A 19402-nucleotide genomic window follows, 5' to 3' on the forward strand; every position below is an offset into this window, starting at 1 on the left:
TGCCCATGGTAACAATATCACATGACGGTCAAATCTGCAATGCTTGAAAGGTTCGAGGACAGTTGACTGTGGGACGATCCTGATAGCTTTACAGCAGATTTTTAAAAAAGGTTTTCTCATTACCGCTTTTTGGTGAAAATGGTGCTCCTTTGATATATTGATATATTTCAATATAATATTTATTCTGTAGTATGTACATGTATATAAACTCCAAGCCGTATCACTGGGGGAATTCTGATGCATCCATTAGAGGTGCTGAAGGGAGACTCGGGTTTATGTACACACCCCAACACGGAAACTCTACACGGACGAAAGGGAAGCCTGGACTCTATCTTACAACCCTGGAACTACAACGTAGAATTGAGAACCTCCTGCCTTTACCCTCACTTGAAAAGTGCCACCATCAGCCGAGCAAGGCTTAACAAATCCTGCCTTCCTGCTCGGTTTAGTCCAGTGAAATCAAACAGGCCGGATCTGCTGTTAGAAGGAAATGGGCCTGTAAATGTGTACAGCAGCACTCATGTAACCACCTCATTTAAAGGCGAGGGTCCATACATAAACAGAAACAGGTGCAGGCCCCGACGTCTCCGAACCCCCCGACACAATGCGCCTCAGTGTTCTTCCGGCCCCGCCCCTGCCCACACGAGCAGCGAGTTAATGAGCTGACTGGGTCGGACACATGTGGCACCCAGGTGGGCCCGTCGCGCAAGGTCCCGCCGCCCCAGATTACAGCTAACACCTCCATTCGCGAATGATCGTAGGCCGCTGCGGCCACAGAAGCCGAACGGAGCCGCAACTCTCCAGAGAGCGCGCGGCGCAGAAACGCGGCGAACGGGCTCTGGTTTCTGAAGCTGAGGGCTGAAATAACAGGACGCCTTCCTTAATTGTTCCAAAGAAACATTTCAGGTTTTTGCAGGCCGCGAAGAAAAGGAACCATTGTGAACCAGAGAGGGTAGTGTAATTGTACCACTTTACCGCACTTTATTAATAGCCTTTATTTTACCTTTCCTGAAATACGCCGTGTGGCTTGGGTTGGACGCGCGTATAACAAAGGCCCAACTGTTCTTCACAGGGTTATTTTCAACAATGGTGAGGTTTGTGGGCTCACACTAACACGGAACTGTTAATGAATGAGCAAAAACGAACAAAGAAATGTATTCGTAATTAATGAAATCAGTACATGAGCATAAACCAAATTAATGGATGTCCAAATGAATTAATGAATGATCACCCGTACCATGTAAAACACTTTGAAGGCCTAATAGATCCAAGGCTGTGCATCACTCCAGGTGGACTCTTCTGTGCTGAAAAACATCTTCTCTGATCCAGCTGGTCCTCAGCAACGTCATTCAGGCGGCATCTTGTCACATGACTCTGTGCCACTAATCAATGCAACAATGCGGAATGCTTTTCAAAGCGATGCAATATATCTTCACACCCAGGATTCTCCTCAGTCAATTAATAGAATGCAAAAGTGACATAATGAAACATGTGACAAAGGCAATGAGTAAATATACTAATATTCAATAAATAAGAAATAAGAAACCAACCCAATTTAGGAACCTGAACTAATCGTTTTTTAAGAATTTTTTTTCTTTCCTGAGTAGGAATATATATGATAGTGAAGTGATTGGAATTGTGAAACGCAGCACACGGTGACAAAACAAAATGTGTCATCTGCTTTTAACCATCACCCTTAGTGAGCAGTGGGCAGCCATGACAGTGTGTGGGGACGGTGCTTTGCTCAGTGGCACCTAAGTGGCACCTTGGCAGTTTGAGATTCGAACCGGCAACCTTCTGATTACGGGGACGCTTCCTTAACCGCTAGGCCACCATATATATATATACATACATACATACATACATACATACATACATACACATACATACATACATACATACATACATATATATATATATATGGACACACACACAGACACACAGACACATGATTAATTAGATATTTTTCCACTGGGAGTCTTCTGTAAAACCTCTGGAAACAGGGAGAAGGACACCGGCTTCATCATATGTGTTTGTGGAACAAGAGAAAGTCTTTTGTTATTTTTAGAAGCCATTAAAAGCGCGGGTATCTATCAGTATCTATGACGTGTGGCGAGGATAATCAATGCCTAATGACTGTTAAAGCAGAAAACGGTAATTATGGAGGAGAAAGAACAGAAGCTCTCAGGGTCAGAAACCTCCCATCATCCCCAGCGGTCGGAGTAGAAACTGCCTGAAATAACCAACCTCTGGGCACAACTGTATTATTGTGTAGTTATGTGAGGTTGTTGTGCATTATGGCAGAACGGGAACTATTTTTAGTTTTTCAGCTCGGGGAAGGAAAGCACTCAGGGCAGGCAGGAAATTGGTCGGCCAAACTTAAATTCATCTGCTATTTACTCAGGATGAGGACATAAGGGTGCAGGCCTCACACTGGATCCTCCAGCTTCCCGTCTGCACGGCCCGGTCCAGCAGTGGAAAACCATTCTGCGTCGACCGTTCCCTTCATTTCCTTCATTCGCAGCCTCGGTCACCCAGAACGGTTTTGGATTCTCAGACGCTCAGCGTACAAAAACCGGGCTGATCTTGAATACGAACGACCCCGGCCCATCGCAGGCGTAAATCTCACGCTGATCTCCCCGGGGCCAAGAGGATGGAGGAGAATGGGCAATCATCCATCCCCGGTGGAACTCAATCAATGTAATATAAGTGCACCATACATAGTAACATAACGTTATCACTCAGCATTGTACTTCAGGACACGGTTTCGGCGGGGCGCTTTGAACCGAGGGCTTAGAAGGATTCGTATTGATCAGCGAGAGCTCTGTCGCCACGCAAATCAAAGATATTCACAGGGAAAAGTCTGGCTTGCGTTCAACGGCCTCCACTTCAGTGTAGCCTAATGGGTTTGATTGTCAATGTCTGAATTAGATTGATGACAGGAGCAGGAACATAAATAGCGGCGCTGAAAAAAAAAAAAGGCGCACAATGGATTTCATTACGCGGGTGGTGCGTTGTGATGATATGTTAAGAGCCTTTAGCTCTCTCGCTCCGTCTCTCTCTGTCTCTCTCTGTCTCTCGGCCATTAAACCCCCCAAAGTGTACAGCCCAGCCCAGCATGTTGTATGTTGGGGAGGCTCCCCCAGGCTCCGCTGTCAAATCAGCGTCTGACTTCCTGCAGATCTGGGCCTTGTGCTGATTTCACACGTCAGTAGAGATGTCAGCTCTCAGTATGATTTCATACACACACACACACACACACACACACACACACACAGATACACAGATATGTATATGCAGAGACAGACACCAGTTGTGTTTCCATTAACCTTAATAATTAAGTACGAAAAAAAGTCTATTTTTCTAAAACGTTTATTCTGTAAAAGAAACTGCAACAATTTACTGCAACAAAACTTAAACAGAAAATTTAAAAAAAGATCTATTCCACAAAACTGCAATGAAACACTTGCCAGTAAACATACAGTACAGGCAAAAGTTTGGATATCTTCTCATTCAATGTGTTGTATTTATTTTCATGACCATTTATATGGTAGATTCTCACTGAAGGCATCAAAAAATGAGCACATGTGGAGTTATGTACTTAACAAAAAAAGGGTGAAATAACTGAAAACACGTTTTATATTCTAGTTTCTTTGCTCTGATTACTGCTTTGAACACTCTTGGCATTCTCTCGATGAGCTTCAAGAGGTCGTCACCTGAAATGCTTCTCCAACAGTCTTGAAGGAGTTCCCAGAGGTGTTTAGCACTTGTTGGTCCAGCTCACCCCAAACCATCTGGATTGGGTTCAGGTCCGGTGACTGTGGAGGTCAGATCTCCACTTTTTTATTAAGTACATAACTCCACGTGTGTTCATTCATAGTTTTGATGCCTTCAGTGAGAATCTACCAACGTAAATGGTCATGAAGATAAAGAAAACACATGAGAAGGTGCGTCCAAACTTTTGGCCTGTACTGTATTTTCCAGCCCACAGACCCAGAGATCCCTCAGATGTGCTCACACCCACTTGCTGTTATATAAAGCTTGCATGATGCACCTTCTATTAGAAATAATGATATCTAGTGCGGTAGAAATGGACCTACAAGGATCTAGAAGGTCATAGGCTCAATTCTCACAAAGCACCATTATTTTGTTGATTGTGATTGTCAGTGAAGTGATTGTCACTTGTGATACACAGCAACACAGCAGACGGTGCACACAGTGAAATTTGTCCTCTGCATTTAACCATCACCCTGAGTGAGCAGTGGGCAGCCATGACTGGCGCCGGGGAGCAGTGGCACCTCAGTGGCACCTTGGCGGATCTGATTACTTCTGATTACGAATTTTTGCATATCATCGTTGAATATATATATTTTTAATTTAATTTCACAATTTCTATAATCTGCCCTGGAAATGAGACAACACGCAGCGAGAGATGGCCACAGCAAATTTATGAATGAAGAGGATCTGGAGAGGTTTGAATAACTGAAGACGACCTATAACCCTGTACATGCGGTTCCGGCCACAGAGCATCCCCTGCGCAAATTTCAGGATGTGCTCCAGCGACACCAGTCAACTGCATGACCCACGGGAGGCTGGGTCCAAGGGAGCCCTGATAAAACAAGACTTGTGTCATGTCACAGAGCCACTCGTTACCGGCTTTTGTGCAGAAGTGGAGTCTTCACTGCATTACACACAGTCACACACACACACCCACACACACACCTTTCTCCAAGCAGTGCACATGACCTGACCCTATAGTGGACCTTACTTTAGTAGATTTTCCAACCTGGACCGCTGTCAGTGATGGATGAAAATCATGACTGGAGAGAAGCAGAGGGAGGAGTCAAGGGAGAAAGCAATACCCACAAATGGATAAAATGTACAGAGGGGGAAAAAACGACAAATAGCAGGTCTGCTGTCCCAGAGGTCACTGGAAAAAAAGATGCAGCGGAATCAGCGGACCTTCAGAGGTCAAAGTCAAATGGAGGACATGAGAAGCAGGGCTGCAGAGACGATGCCTCGCTAATGTAGAGTTTTGTGCTGTTATTCTGAAAAGATTGAGGCAAAAACCCCAAAATGTTTCACCACATGAATTTCTTCAGGAAAAAAAAAACTAAAGAACAATCTAATCTATATCAATGCATTGAATGTTGTGAGACAGGGTACAACTGGGGATTCAACTGAAACTAAAACGAAATGAAACTGCATTACCATAATATATTATATACAACAGCATCACCCTACTCCGCAGTTTAAAATCACCTGGAAATGAGGTGTTTCGTGATTGCAGCAATTTAATGTGTGCAAAGGCTGAGCATATTTCTTCCACACGATTGGCTAACGTACAATTAGTCCTTTTCTTCTTCTAGCTTTACAAAGTCAGATATTTCCAGATTAATAGATATTTTACATTCAAGTCATTCTCTGGGAGAAAAGAGAACTGCATATTCAGTAGTCATGAGGCTGTTTTCAAGATAAACTTATATGAGATCAAAAGACCTCCTACCATCAACGCACAGAGGAGAGATAAGAGACAATGATGCTACAGAGAGGAGAAATCCAATCATCAAACTGCATCCATTCCCAGGGTATTCCTAGAGCGCTAGACGGCCCCACGGAAAGATTTAACAGCCTCCATTCATTTAAACTCCATTTCTTCTTATGAAATATCTCAGATAACACTTCAGAGGCACTCCATACTTCACCGGCACGTGGACAGCCCAGCCCATCTGAATCTGCAGACAGTCACGGGAGTGGCGCCTCTGACGATGATGACCATGGGCGTCTGGGAGAAGCCGTTGGGGTTCATAAACGATTCGCGTTACGCTTCCAAACGATCTTTTCTCCAGGTGGTGCCGCTCCACCCGTTTAATTGAAAAATGTGGCCATCGGAAGATGAGCCCCGGGATGAGAGAAAGTATATTCATACAGAGGGACACGCACTGAGTGTAGACCAAGGAGAACCTCGAGGCATCGTATCAATAAAGGCACGAAGGCTTTCACACACACACACACACACACACACACACTCAAATAGAAACCCAGCTTTAGAAAAGAATCATCGAAAAAGAATGAGAATATAGTCATTCATGAGTTATGAGTGACAGAACACAAGAATCGGAAATGCGGTATGTCCGATTACCGTACTGGACCAAATATAATGGCATTTAGCAGACGCCCTTATCCAATTATCCAAAGACAACCCCGAATACTAATTAAAGCACAGCAAACGTAAGACCAATTATGCCATTAAAATATCTCCTACAACTTCTAAAACGTGTCTTCATTTACACAGTTGAATGTCGAACATTTTGTGTTAAATTACAAGAGAGAAAACACCCTTTTCACAAAATAATATTTTTTACATGCACTAGTATACTCTTATAATTAAACGGCTTATTATTATAATAGCTGATTTGATTTAGAACAATTTATAAAATGTTCTCTCAGTGGGTGTAAGTCAGACCTTATTTAACGAGTCTACGGTAAAACTGCTCCGCGTGAACGGCGTCTGGTGAAACGCTGCGGTAAATGAGACGCAGGAATGACCAGATTTGAGGCCTCTGGGCTTCAGGGGGCTGAGCGTGCGGAACGGAGCGGTGGGATCCTGACGTGCGGGCATGTTCCTCTACTTCCGCACTGCCGTAAAGGCAAGCGGTGAGCAAAGCCGTGGCGATACTGAGCTGGCCAGTGGTTATTGAAACAGATTTCTATTGGGATGTCGAGGCGTGGGAACGGGTGACTATTGATTGGTCAGATATTATAAGACCTGACCTTAAAAATAAAAAAAAAGTGTTTTATAGTGAAGGCCTTAAGTTTGAAAGGAACATGGAAGCACGCTGCACCCAACGGACACCGAAGTCGATGGAGCCAGTAGCCATGGCAACGTCACAACGCTGATGAATGAGAGCACAGCAGCTGGAGAGACCTGGGGAAAGGGAGAGAAGTTCATTTACTGAGCGGGAACGCGCTGGCAGCCGCCGGTCCCCTCTCTCAGACGGAGCCCCCCTCTCCCGCCGAGGCAGCCACGAGCACGCCGTCGCTCCTCGCGCGTCCAGGAACGGAAATGGAGGTCCACCGGACCCAACATACGGCCATAAATCAAACACTAACACAGCAGAGGCATTTACAGCGGCGGAGCGAATGTTCGCGTGCATATCACGACGAATCGTTAAACATGACAGCCTCTCATAGCCTCCGGACAGCGACTGGTGGTTTACCGTAAACCGGAACCACCTCCTATCATTTTGCCTGAGGTGGCACTAACACATACGGTCACATTAGGCGATACTCTGTCAGCGATACCATCGTGCATAGCTGCACCTGCAATTAAAAAATGTAAAATAAAAACGTCATTTTTACGAAAAAGGAAGTTCCTCAGTCACGGGGCACCGTTTTCTAAGCATGGTGCAGTGCAGGCCTTGTTCACTACGGTAAGGTAAAGTGTCACCGGGATGAGGAAGAAGAACCATTTTGTAATTAATGTATACCCTCACATGCACAAGTGTCATTACATGGATAAGGGCGTCTGAGAAATGCTGTAAAATGTAAGTGTAAATATCGCGTTTCTTTCCTATTTTAAATACATATTCACGTAAAATTCTTTGAGCACACGCAACATCCTCAGTGTGCCGCCCAGTTCCGAGCACCTCAGCCACATTCAGTGACGCCCACAGTCCAGATGAAATAACGTCCCCCTGGACACAGCAGCGGGTTCAGACAAATCGATGGCCGGGGACAAATACGGGGCTTGTGAACAAATGCTTTCGTCCCGAAGACTATATGAAGGCAGGACACATGAATGAAACTCAAACCTCGATATTCCAAATGCCAGCGTACACACTGAACAACAACGTATTGATCAGGGTCCGCATGGCCAGATCGATTGTCCTGTCGCTACTGCTTAAGTAAGTGCAGGTGTCCCTGTTCTTTTTCCCCTCGGACTTAATTACTGACTAAATCACCTCTCGTCCCCCTCCAAAAAAAAAAAAAAAACGCATTCCAACTATTGTCCTCAAGTAAACAGAAAGCGCCACCAAATGACTCTGTCTCTATAGCGACCACGCAGCGCGTCTTCTAGGGGTCAGGAGCGTTCCGAAACTCCCTGACCGCCGAGGTTTTCTCCACTATGTTTGTCCCGCAGTGTCCCACACGCTTGTATTGCCAGGCCGTCCTACGTATCGCACGGATATTCCTGTTCTCTCAAATAAACCCGAAAATCGGGATGGAGGAGCGGCGACTCTTCGCGCCCTGGTGGGTTGTGGGTAACGGCCCAAAATAGCTGTGTTCTGTGTGAACTCTCCCCGGGCCTCTGGCTGTAACGCGAGAGACTCGTGGCATTACACACACACACACACACACACACACACACACACGATCACCCACAGGTGGCGTTTCATCGGCCAGACTTTTACAAAGGAGCGAACCCAGACGACCCCGGCCTGATGGAGGCCCTGCGGCGATATAATCGCATGTGCCGCCCAGGTTGGCGGTTAAGCCGCGATCTAAAGTGGCTGTGAGGCGAACCTGCCATCCTTAAGTGTGCCGTTAGTCGAACCGACGGAGATTATGCAGAATGACGGCCTGCTGGCTGTACGAAGTTGTGAGGCCATTCTTCTCGAAGTACGGGGCGGATTACATTTTCAAAGTGAAATCTGGGCGGCTGTGTCGCAAGTGCCACCGGTGGTCTAATTCAAAACTAAAAAAAGACCATTTTTTCTGCTCCCGCTTTTGCCCATGAGAGAATCTGAGGTTTTATTCTTTTTTTTTCCGTATTGAATTGACCCGTTCTCCCACAAACATATCTTCATTCTGGATGAGTGTTTGTCATGCCCCAGGTCACATTATGCTTAATGGTCTGACAAATTCCGTCGTGTTAAACGAGATTGGAAAAGAGCGGGGTGTTGACACCAAATTCGCCAGCGTGGACAAACGAAGCCCGTAACAGCACGATTCGTGTACTGTACGCTGTTCAATTCTGACCTGCAGAATTGAACACAGAAGTGATGAACAAACCTGCAATCCGTTATTTTACACTTTCTTGCTGTGTCTGATTCTAATTGTAATTCCAAATAATAAATGTCCGTAGTCATTATAACCGGAATATAAAAATGCAGCTTTTTAAATAGTTCTTGTTGTTTTCTTTCTTTTTAAAAAAAAAAAAAACGCAGCTATATAGAAGTTCGGAGACGGACGTGGCGCGCTAATGATGAACTCTGTGACTGCGCCACCAAGCGACCGAAGCTGCAAATATAATAATTCAAGGTCGTGTTTTCTTCTTTTTTTTTTTTTTTAAATATAATTAACGCGCAATTAACCATCGAGAAAGTTCATGTTCGCCATGTCACCGAATGCAAAAGTCTAATTTATCGATTTGGTTTCAGTCATAAAAACCACGTGGCCGCAGTGTTTACAGTCCATAATAATCTTTATATATATATATATATATATATAAAAAACAGAAACTTGCAGTGAGACGGTGACAGACGTCACTCACCGCGCGAAAAGTCCGTCACTTCATCAGTCGGCGGTAATTCCGGGGCGGCGGGGACAAGTTCCCGTAAATCCCGGTCCGCGACGCCGGCTGGAAGTCGCCTGCTTCCTCCCCCGGCGGAGCGGCGTCTCTCTCTCTCTCTCTCTCTCTCTCTCTCCGGTCGCCGCCTGGAGAACGACGACGACGACGAGGAGGAGGAGGAGGAAGAGCAGCTGGTCGCTGGTCGCCGGTGGTCGGTCTGACCGGGCAGGGCTGAGATCCTCCCCCGGGTTTTTATTATTTTTTTATTTTTTTATTTTTTTATTTTTTTACAGCGGTCCGCTCTTTATTGCGTCGTTTTTTTTTTTTATTTTATTAATGAGCCGCTGTCGCCTTTGTCGCGACGTAGATGGCGGGAAATATCTTTCATTCACAACATTCTAGCAGGTTGCCGAGCGGCTCCTTATGATAGAATTATTACAGTGGGCGGTGCCACGGAGGATCGTGTCTTTTGATCAGTTTTGCATTCGCGTCACTCTTGAACAAAGGATTTTCACGAAATGGCGTGAAAATATAATTGAGTAGATCGGTTTTTTTTTTTGTTGCAAAAAGTTAACCATTCGTCCCCAATCAAGCTCAGAAATAGAATTTTGGATGTTTATGTATTGTGAATGTTGCATTGCATACTTTTCATCATAGGTAAAATTTAAAGAATTTAAATTTAAAGTGAAGTGATTGTCACATGTGATACACAGCAGCACAGCACACGGTGTACACAGTGAAATTTTTCCTCTGCATTTAACCCATCACCCTGAGTGAGCAGTGGGCAGCCATGACCGGCGCCCGGGGAGCAGTGTGTGGGGACGGTGCTTTGCTCAGTGGCACCTCAGTGGTACCTTGGCGGATCGGGATTCGAACCGGCAACCTTCTGATTACGGGGCCGCTTCCTTAACCGCTAGGCCACCACTGCCCCAGTGGTAATGTTCTAATGATATAGGACACTGGATTTTCCTGGGACCTCAGACATTATCACCAACATATTTCACTTTACACATAATGAAGATGAACGTTAACTTGCACGTAATAAAGTAATAACTGTAAGAAAGCTGCTTTATTTGACCATTCGTTTTTTGGATGCACCCATACATGCCTTGTGCCTGGCCGAGTAATAACTGTGTAATAACTGTGCATCAGTAAGCTGCGGACGTCTTTAATGTGGTCTGGAGTCGTCTCATCGTATCCTTTTCATGTTTGGTGCACGTCTGGTTGGTACAGTCCGCCGCAATTATTCTCCGTGCCCAACCGCACCGCCGTCAGTATTAGAATTCAGGTCAGGTCCGCACTCCCACGAAGACAGAAGTAATCGGAGATTTACATATCAAGCAGTGTTACCGTTTTATTTATTTATTTCGTTGTTTTTTGGCCAACAGGTCCGGCATTGATCTGTGAAGTGTGTGGGTAACCTTCCTACCGCACCCACTGAAAAAGGCACTCGGGGAAAGCCTGCGACCTTCTGTTTAATTCAGAGAAATTACACATGCATAATGCAGGACCGCAACACACTGACGGGTGCTTGAGGAATGGCCACAGTGATGTGTGCCACATTTCCCTCCCTGCCAAAATATGACCATCGAGAACATAATAATTTGACTCTTGTCATCGGCGTTGCTACATAATTAAATGTGGGGGGGTGTTTGCAGTTCACTTCAGCTCCGGACACAATTCAAAGTGAACTGACTGATGGTGTTGTATACCACAGCGGGGTGGTAGTATCCTAGTGGGTAACACACTCGCCTATGAACCAGAAGACCCAGGTTCTAATCCCACTTACTACCATTGTGTCCCTGAGCAAGACACTTAACCCTAAGTTGCTCCAGGGGGGGTACTGTCCCTGTAACCACTGATTGTAAGTCGCTCTGGATAAGGGCGTCTGGTAAATGCTGTAAATGTAAAATGTAAAGATGAATCAGTCCCAAGTCTACGGAGGAGCCAGATTTCCTGGTGTGGAAGGGCCCCTCAACTCAATGGGTCTCCATCCCCCATCAAACCCAAACGTCCTGGGTCAGAGGTCGCATCCGGCTCGGTCTGACAACACGAGTTCGCCGGGGCCGTTGGATAAACACAAAGTGCTGCGTTTGCTGTGATCTCACTAGCGATACCGTCACGGCTGGCGTGGGCCCCCCAGATGGTTGATGGCGACATACGGGGCGGGGCCAGCGAGTCTGTTCACTGTCATCCGTCCCGCTGTTCACCCTTCATACCTGCGTGCTCTGTGAGTCCTCAGGGTTACTCGCGCTTCATTGCCCCGGCGGAGGGGAATGGTGGGCCCGCGGTGACCCAAGCGGCTGCCAGGGAGCTCTAGGGCCACGCCCCTCTCGGACCACTAGCCATGATGAAGTGGGTCTCTAAGGGAGACAGTCAGAGAGTGAATGGACGGAGAGCGGTAATGAAGCACACTTATGAGTCAGTTGGGTTATCGTTCTCGGCGAGTGGGGGCATATTTGTCACTGTCCACCATGTTTCTGACATGATGGATGGCAATAAGAATAAAGCTCATTGTTTTATTCCTTCCCAGAGTGGTGAGAAAGTCGGAAAGTGTGCCCTCCGTCAGGGAAATTCACTTACACCCAAATAGATCATCTGAAAAGAAATTCACCATTTTTAGATGAAATGTGAATCAAGGTATTTTTCTGTAAATTCCATTATGCATCGAAGCTGAAGGAAAATTTGAATTAGATATTGGCCATTGTTTTCAAAAGGCATAAAAACTAATTTAAAACAAGAAAAAAAAACAGCTCTATCGTGAGGAAGAGAAACGAACTGCCCTTCCCGTGCGTAATTATATCTGCCACCCAGGACACGGCCTCATCTCATTCTGGATTATTTAAACTCGGACTGGTCACTAAGTCACATCCACAAACATCATTAAAGATGAAGTGTTTGGTGAGTGTGGTAGCAAAGGAGCCGAGGTGAAGCGATGAGCGTTGAGCCCCATAACAAGCGCCATGAGTTGTACAAGCGGAAAAAAATAGATATACCGGCATAGAGAATTATTTTATATCTGTCATTTGGGCAGATCATTTGAATGGTGGTAGTAGCCTAGTGGGTAACACACTCGCCTGTGAACCAGAAGACCCAGGTTCAAATCCCACTTACTACCATCGTGTCCCTGAGCAAGACATTTAACCCTAAGTTGCTCCAGGGGGGGGGACTGTCCCTGTAAATACTGATTGTAAGTCGCTCTGGATAAGGACGTCTGATAAATGCTGTAAATGTAGAATGTAAAATGACCGTGCTGTGACACAACTTTTTATGTGAAAGCAGGCCTAAAGCCCCACGTTACAGATCTGGGGACATGCAGGCCATTAACGTCCTCGGATTTGGCAATAATCTACACCGTCTCGCATGTCGATGCCGTCTGCAGTCACGACCCAAAGACCGCAGGGTTTTCATTTTAGACGCTAATCCTCCTCCTTTCTCCCGTCCTGGCCTGAACAAACCTGCTAATTAGAGGATTCTGTCCAGTTGCCATCTTGACACCAGCCTCCTGGCAGATCCGTTCCTGCAGATAACACCGGGTTTTGACGACTGATCCACTTGTGCACCTGAAGGCCCCATCGTGCCGTAAGGGAAGAAGGTGTGGAAAAAAGGTGCTTTAAAAACGGGCCGACGTGCAGGAAAAGGACCAAATGAAATATTAGTCGCTGTCATTGTTTTTAATCATCATTATTCATAACCCCCCCGCCCCAACGCCGCTTCCTGTTTGGTAACGGCGCGGTCTTCAGGTAAGGACTCTCATTAAGAGTCGTCCACCTCCGCAGAGGCGCGCATCCATCACCGCTCAGGGCCCCGGCCGCTCAGGGCCCCGGCCGCGCCGCATCTTAACAAGCTGCCCGTACTTTCCGCATGAAAGGAAGTGTGTTGACAAGCGAGCGCGCGGTGCCGTAATTGGTTTTCCGCCGCGCGCCAGACAAGTTAATTAATTTTAATCACACGGAAGGCTCAGCGCGGGTCAGTCAAATGGGCCCGGCTCGGGGACGAGGGAGTACAGTTTGTCACTGTGTGGCTCGCGGGGGGGACAGGGTTTTTTTTTGCTGGAAAGCGGTGGGGGGGCCTGTTTATGTTGCCTACGCTTTCCTGCAACTATTTGGTGCGTTAGAATAAACCACGTTTATATAAACCAAGGTAAAAAGCGTAAAGTAATTTCCTCATTCAAAGACGGGTCACTCTGGCAAGTTCATTTGGGGACATTTACATTTACAGCATTTATCAGACGCCCTTATCCAGAGCGACTTACAATCAGTAGTGACAGGGACAGTCCCCCTGGAGACACTCAGGGTTAAGTGTCTTGCTCAGGGACACAATGGTAGTAAGTGGGATTCGAACCCGGGTCTTCTGGTTCATAGGCGAGTGTGTTACCCACTAGGCTACTACCACCCCACGGGACATGAGGCATGATGGGTAGTAGTCCATCATTGCCTGAAAGTACCACCGTAGCCTCCAGCGGTGGCGATGGAAGATAGGAAAAGGCCACACCGTAACGTTGTGATAGAACAGAGGAACGGCGGCGTAGAAATGTGAGAAACAGATACGGCACCGCGTGAGAACGAACATGGCGCGGTGATATACCGCTCGTCGTAATCGGCGGGGGAAGACTATTGTAATTGCTTGTATGGTCTACTTACTTTTGAAAAATTGGATCGCGGATGAAATCTCAAGAGCCATTTTCCGCACAGAGTGCATTTTCCACCGCGTGCCGCCGAATACCAAACGACCGGTGATAGACGACCCCGGACCGCGGAGAGCCTGCCTCTCTGCAAGGTCTCGCAGGGATACAGTAGAAGCAGGAAGGGCTTTCTGTCTTTCCCTAAGAGATGGATGTACATTTAAATCCAGTTCTGCGGCTGTTTGAAATCCGTCCCCTCTGTCGGTGTGCAAATTCCTGCAGCCTTTGGGTACAAGGTGTCCTCCAGGCCTGGGTTCAATTTCACTTCACACGTTCCTCGGCTCTCAAAACCAATCAATCAATTTGTTGCTGTTTATCTCAGCACCAAGGAAGGGAAGGATCCAGGCGCACGTGCTCGAACAAAAAAAAAACTTTTTTAAGGATGGGACAAGCGTATAGGAATCTACTTTAGGGAAGGGGAAGGCTCACTCACACTCATACCACGCTAAAACACACCTTTACCACACACACACACCAAGACACCAGACCCCTGAGATATCCCAACCCTCTGACCCTACACCGCACACCACACGCTCACTCGTACCAAGCACACACGGTGCCGTAGATCGTATCCGGAACACTGGTGCAGGGACAACAGAAGTGGGGAGTACTTCGGGAAGGGGCCTGCACTCAGGCAATTTCTCCTGGACACCAGAGAGCATCGTTACACAGTTCATCTCAGTCAAAAATCCAGAGATTATTGATGTTCATGTAAACGTCATCCTAACAGCGAATTGCTTTCACTTGCAAAAAAAAAATAAAAATTTCATCACAGTGTCTGAAAGCACAACAGCAATGTATGACTTGTGGAGGGAAATGCTGGCGCTGACAGAACTTTAATTTTAAGATTTTTCATAATGAGATCAGTGCTTCTGTGCAAGGTTAATCGTTCCAATAGGCAGGGTTCACTTTTAAAAGAAGCTACTTCTTTTAGGGGAGCATGGCCATTGAAAGTCAAAGATTAATATAACTAGTAATGTAACTTATTACTTCTGCTACAAATTCATGTGTAAAGAAGTATTATGATGGATTAGTAGATAAGTAGATGATCATTGTGTAGACTGCACAGCAGATGATTTGTTCCTCAGTGATGACTAGGATGGTGACTGATCCGAATACGCTGAAATTCCAGAAGACTGCATGACATGCGTGTTCCTTTGTGCCGCACTACGCTTTTTTCCCCTGTAAGTTTTACCCTAACCTTGTCTAGACCGCAGATTTAATCGTTTGGTAAAAACCTGTTCATGTTTATACGTGGTGACGTGGACAGTAAAGCATGTCGAACACGCATCGGGCGGGGCAGACGTGCACAGCAGCGCCTCTCTGCGTTGAACAAAGATCCCGTACCAGAGTCCACTCATGTCTCCCATGGGGAACTGAGGAATCCTGTCAAGTGTGTCCAACCCTCAAGATCGCAAATACGATGGGGGAGAATCAAGCATGTCCTTTCACAGAGTTTCCGTTCCTTTTTATCTGATATTTATGTCCATTTTGATTGTGGCCCCGAGGAACTCCGAGTGGGACGCAGCTTCGTCCAAAACCGTTTAGACAAAGACTTCTCCTGGTGCAAACGTAATGAGGTCCAATCTCCCATTTCCAATCGAGCCATTTTACACTGTTAAACTCTGTCACTGGGATTAATTAAAAGCCTTCGCTTTCCTTTCTCTTCCTTCACCCTTTGGCTCCCATTGTTTCGGTTCCTCGCTGCGAACGGAGCTGCATTATCTCCTAATTAACTCCTATCATCCGGCCCGCAATAACGGAGCCATCTTTCAGAGTGACAGCACACTGTAATCGTCTTTGTTTTCGCTTGTTTCGCGGTGAGAGCGCGGAGAGCCGAGCATCTACCGTGGTTCTGTTTCATATTGCCGTTACGGAAGCGCACATCATAGCTTCAGGCAGCCTGTTCAGTACAGGTCACAGTGCACAGTACACTCAGCCCACCGCAGGGCGCATACACACACACACCTACGCACGATTCGCAGTCGTCAATCTACCAAGTGTTCGTGAGGTGGGGAGAAACCTGGAGAAACCGGGGGGAGAGCGTGCAAACTCCGCCCACACAAGGTCCGAGCCGGGATTCCAACTCACAAGGTTGAAGGTGTGAGGCCACCGTGGTTCTCTGATCTTCGAATCTTTTTCACCCTGCAGGGAATGGAACCCACGTAATAAATCCAACGTAAACAAACCAAAAAAAAAGCTATTCCAGTTATTTATTACCCTGCGTATGGACAAACCGTAGACGATGACCTTTGTGATAGGCGCAGCTGAACCCCGTGGGGTAATAAATGGGGTCAAGAACCTTCCAGAATAATTATTTATCCATTCGTAATATCAATTATTCTATTTATTCTTGATGAACCATAAGTGACAGGAGGTTCAAGTTGTCATCCTTCATCGGTATTCCATAGGCTGTCATTCTTGGCAGTAACTCTCTTTGGATAAAAGTGTCTGATACTTTACCTGAATATAATTTGATGTGATGCAGCCATTTTTTCCACATTTTTCATTTGTTCTTTTGTTCTTGGGGGGGGGCTACATAATCCTGAAGGATATGAGAACGCTGTTCAGACGTGTCAACATAAAGCCTACACACAAGCACGTGAAATCTACTGGTGATCTGCATTTTTAAATTTGAACGTCTACATTTGGTCTAGACGTATGTGTGTGTGCGAGAGAAAGCGAGTGTAAGACAGGGACAGAGACTGAGAATCTGGTAATTGTTCCTCTCTGCATGGTTAATGTGAACACGCCCGACTTCCTGCCACCCCTCGGAGGCACACGTTATGAAAACGCTAACATTTCACATTCAGATCCTATTGTACGGGGTGGCATATCTGTCACGAGTCAATTAGAATGTACATTTTAATGAATCTAATGAGCAGGAGAACAAAGATATTGACAGGGATGCCGTCCGTGGCTAAATGCTGAGTTCTGGTTAGGTGTAAAATATGGCAGTCATGTGACGAGCGACGGAAAGGACCGGGTCGCAAAAAGTCGCCCATTGGCCAGCCCTAAGAATTTCACCTTGCCCTCACGCTGCCAAACGACCTTTGTCGTGTGGCTGGCGGCTTCATTTGCTTTCCAAAGTTCTGGATGCCGAAGGCCGATGTGAGCAAACAGCTGCTAGCGCATTTACATTCTCCCACAGACGGGACTGTTCATCACGGCGCCACTTGTCCTTTGCCACGGAGGCCCGCTTTTAAAATTCATGAGATATACGCCTCTTTTCTGCCCAGTGCTGTAATGCAATCACAGACGAGACGTTCTTATTAGAGTAAACTTACCTGCTGTGGGACCCCTTACGAACAATTACCCACTCGGTTGAGCCATTTGGTTCATGCACTCCAAACCATCGCCGAAAATGACATCTGCAGGGTGCGAGCTGTTTCGCGACACAGAGGACTGAGGGAACAGTGAAGCATTTTAATCAAGCGCTTTGCAGGCCTGTAAAAATAAAAAGGCTCGTTTTAAATGATGGTGTTGCATTGGTCGGTATGAAAGGCTGCATTTTCTATTGTGAAAGCACAATAAGCACAAGTTTTTAAGTAATGTTATCATTTCACACAAAATGATATGCCGTACCGTATCATTATACTATAGCCTGAGAGTTAAAATGAAAAAAAAAATAAGTGTGTCTGTGTATTCTGTGTATAAAGTACAAATTAATGATGTTAGTCCTAGCAATCGAAACACGTTTTTGGTAGATTAGGGGGCAGTTCGTAACAATATGTTTAAATGCTTAGAAACAAGAAAAAACTTCACAAACAAGAAAAAAGAACATGAAATGAGTCCGAATGGATCAAAATTGACGAAGCTTGAACCCTTGAACTTTGCTGACTGACTGTATGCTGCAATAGGGCATTTCTAAATGACCCCAAACTTTTGAACGACGGCGTGTATCAGCCGAATACCATTTCTTGCAATTTGCGAAGATTTTGCATATGAAAGAGGTGCGCTGATGAATGTGTCTTCTGAAATAACATCCCATTTCCCCACTGCTTCCAGCAGTCTCCTTGAAGTTGACTTCAGTTAGATCGTGCGGACTCTTCTTCAGCCTGAAGCATCACTCAGTGAAAAACAAGGTCTAATTAAGAGCTGTTAATTTGCTCTCATGAAAAGACATATCTTTAGAGCGATGAAGACACAAATGTCAAAGCAGGCGGTCCTTTGTTCACTAATCATCTGGAAGTGTCATTTCCCCATCCTGGAGGTAACAAAAAAGTAAGAAGCGGTCTTGTCATTTAAATAATACTGTTCACTGACATGTGTGCAGTGTGCTCTGGTCTGATGGTCCTGATGGTGGAGCACATGATGGAGCGGCGCTCACCGATCCATCAGATCATCTCGCATTCAACGCCACACAGTCAAAAAAGAAATAAATGAGCGCTGCCCCGACGTCTGACATCTGCAGCAGCACCTGGCTCATGTCCAGTCACCTGCCTGGTTGATGCCATCCTCCACATTCAGGAAGATGAATCAGGTGACCTTCACGACAACCTCCTCAAAGAATTTTCTGCTGCCCTCAACTGTGTCACAGCCAACAGCCACCATGCAGTTCTGGATTCAGCAGTAATGGATAGTGAATTATATTATAATATAATATAATATTTCAACTTCATAAACTTCATAAATCATATTTACAGACAGATACACACTGACAGTTCAGATGTTCAGTCTCTTGTGTTCCTCGACAGCCACGTCTCTTTGTGCTGGCTGGTTAAAAAACATCTCCTGTTGTTTCCTTTTTTATGGATTCAAATTAAAGCAAAAAGTGTGACTCCAAACCCTGAAGCATCTCCATCTGGAAATTGTTTAATTTGCAAAGAAAAAAACTACCAACCGCAGGTTGCAGTATGAAAATAATAATATCAAGTATAAAACTTTAGGCCTACTTACGTAATTACACATGTAGTTGTTATTTTACTTTGAACACATTTATGTATTCACATTTAGGGAATTTTATTACTTACAATCAGTAGTTACAGGGACAGTCCCCCCCTGGAGACACTCCGAGTTAAGTGTCTTGCTCAGGGATTTGAACCTGGGACTTTGTAGCATTCTGGTTCATAGGTGGGTGCCCTTGAACATTCTCTACATATTTGGTGGTAGTAGCCTAGTGCGTAACACACTCGCCTATGAACCAGAAGACCACAAAGTCAAATCCAGGTTCAAATCCAATTTACCACCATTGTGTCCCTGAG

General features: G+C 45.8%; 1 protein-coding gene across 3 annotated transcripts in view; it reads right to left on the minus strand.

Moving 5' to 3' along the window:
- The window catches only part of LOC114766327 (semaphorin-5A-like), a 100980-nt gene extending 91257 nt beyond the window's left edge, over positions 1 to 9723 (minus strand). For all 3 annotated transcript variants that reach the window (XR_003742780.1, XR_003742779.1, XM_028957044.1), the window contains exon 1: positions 9497 to 9723. The gene's annotated coding sequence lies outside the window, so the exon portion shown is untranslated. The remainder of the gene's footprint in view (positions 1 to 9496) is intronic.
- Between the last annotated feature and the right edge of the window lie 9679 nt (positions 9724 to 19402).

Source organism: Denticeps clupeoides, chromosome 2 (genome assembly GCF_900700375.1).
Source record: "Denticeps clupeoides chromosome 2, fDenClu1.1, whole genome shotgun sequence".
NCBI lineage: Eukaryota > Metazoa > Chordata > Actinopteri > Clupeiformes > Denticipitidae > Denticeps > Denticeps clupeoides.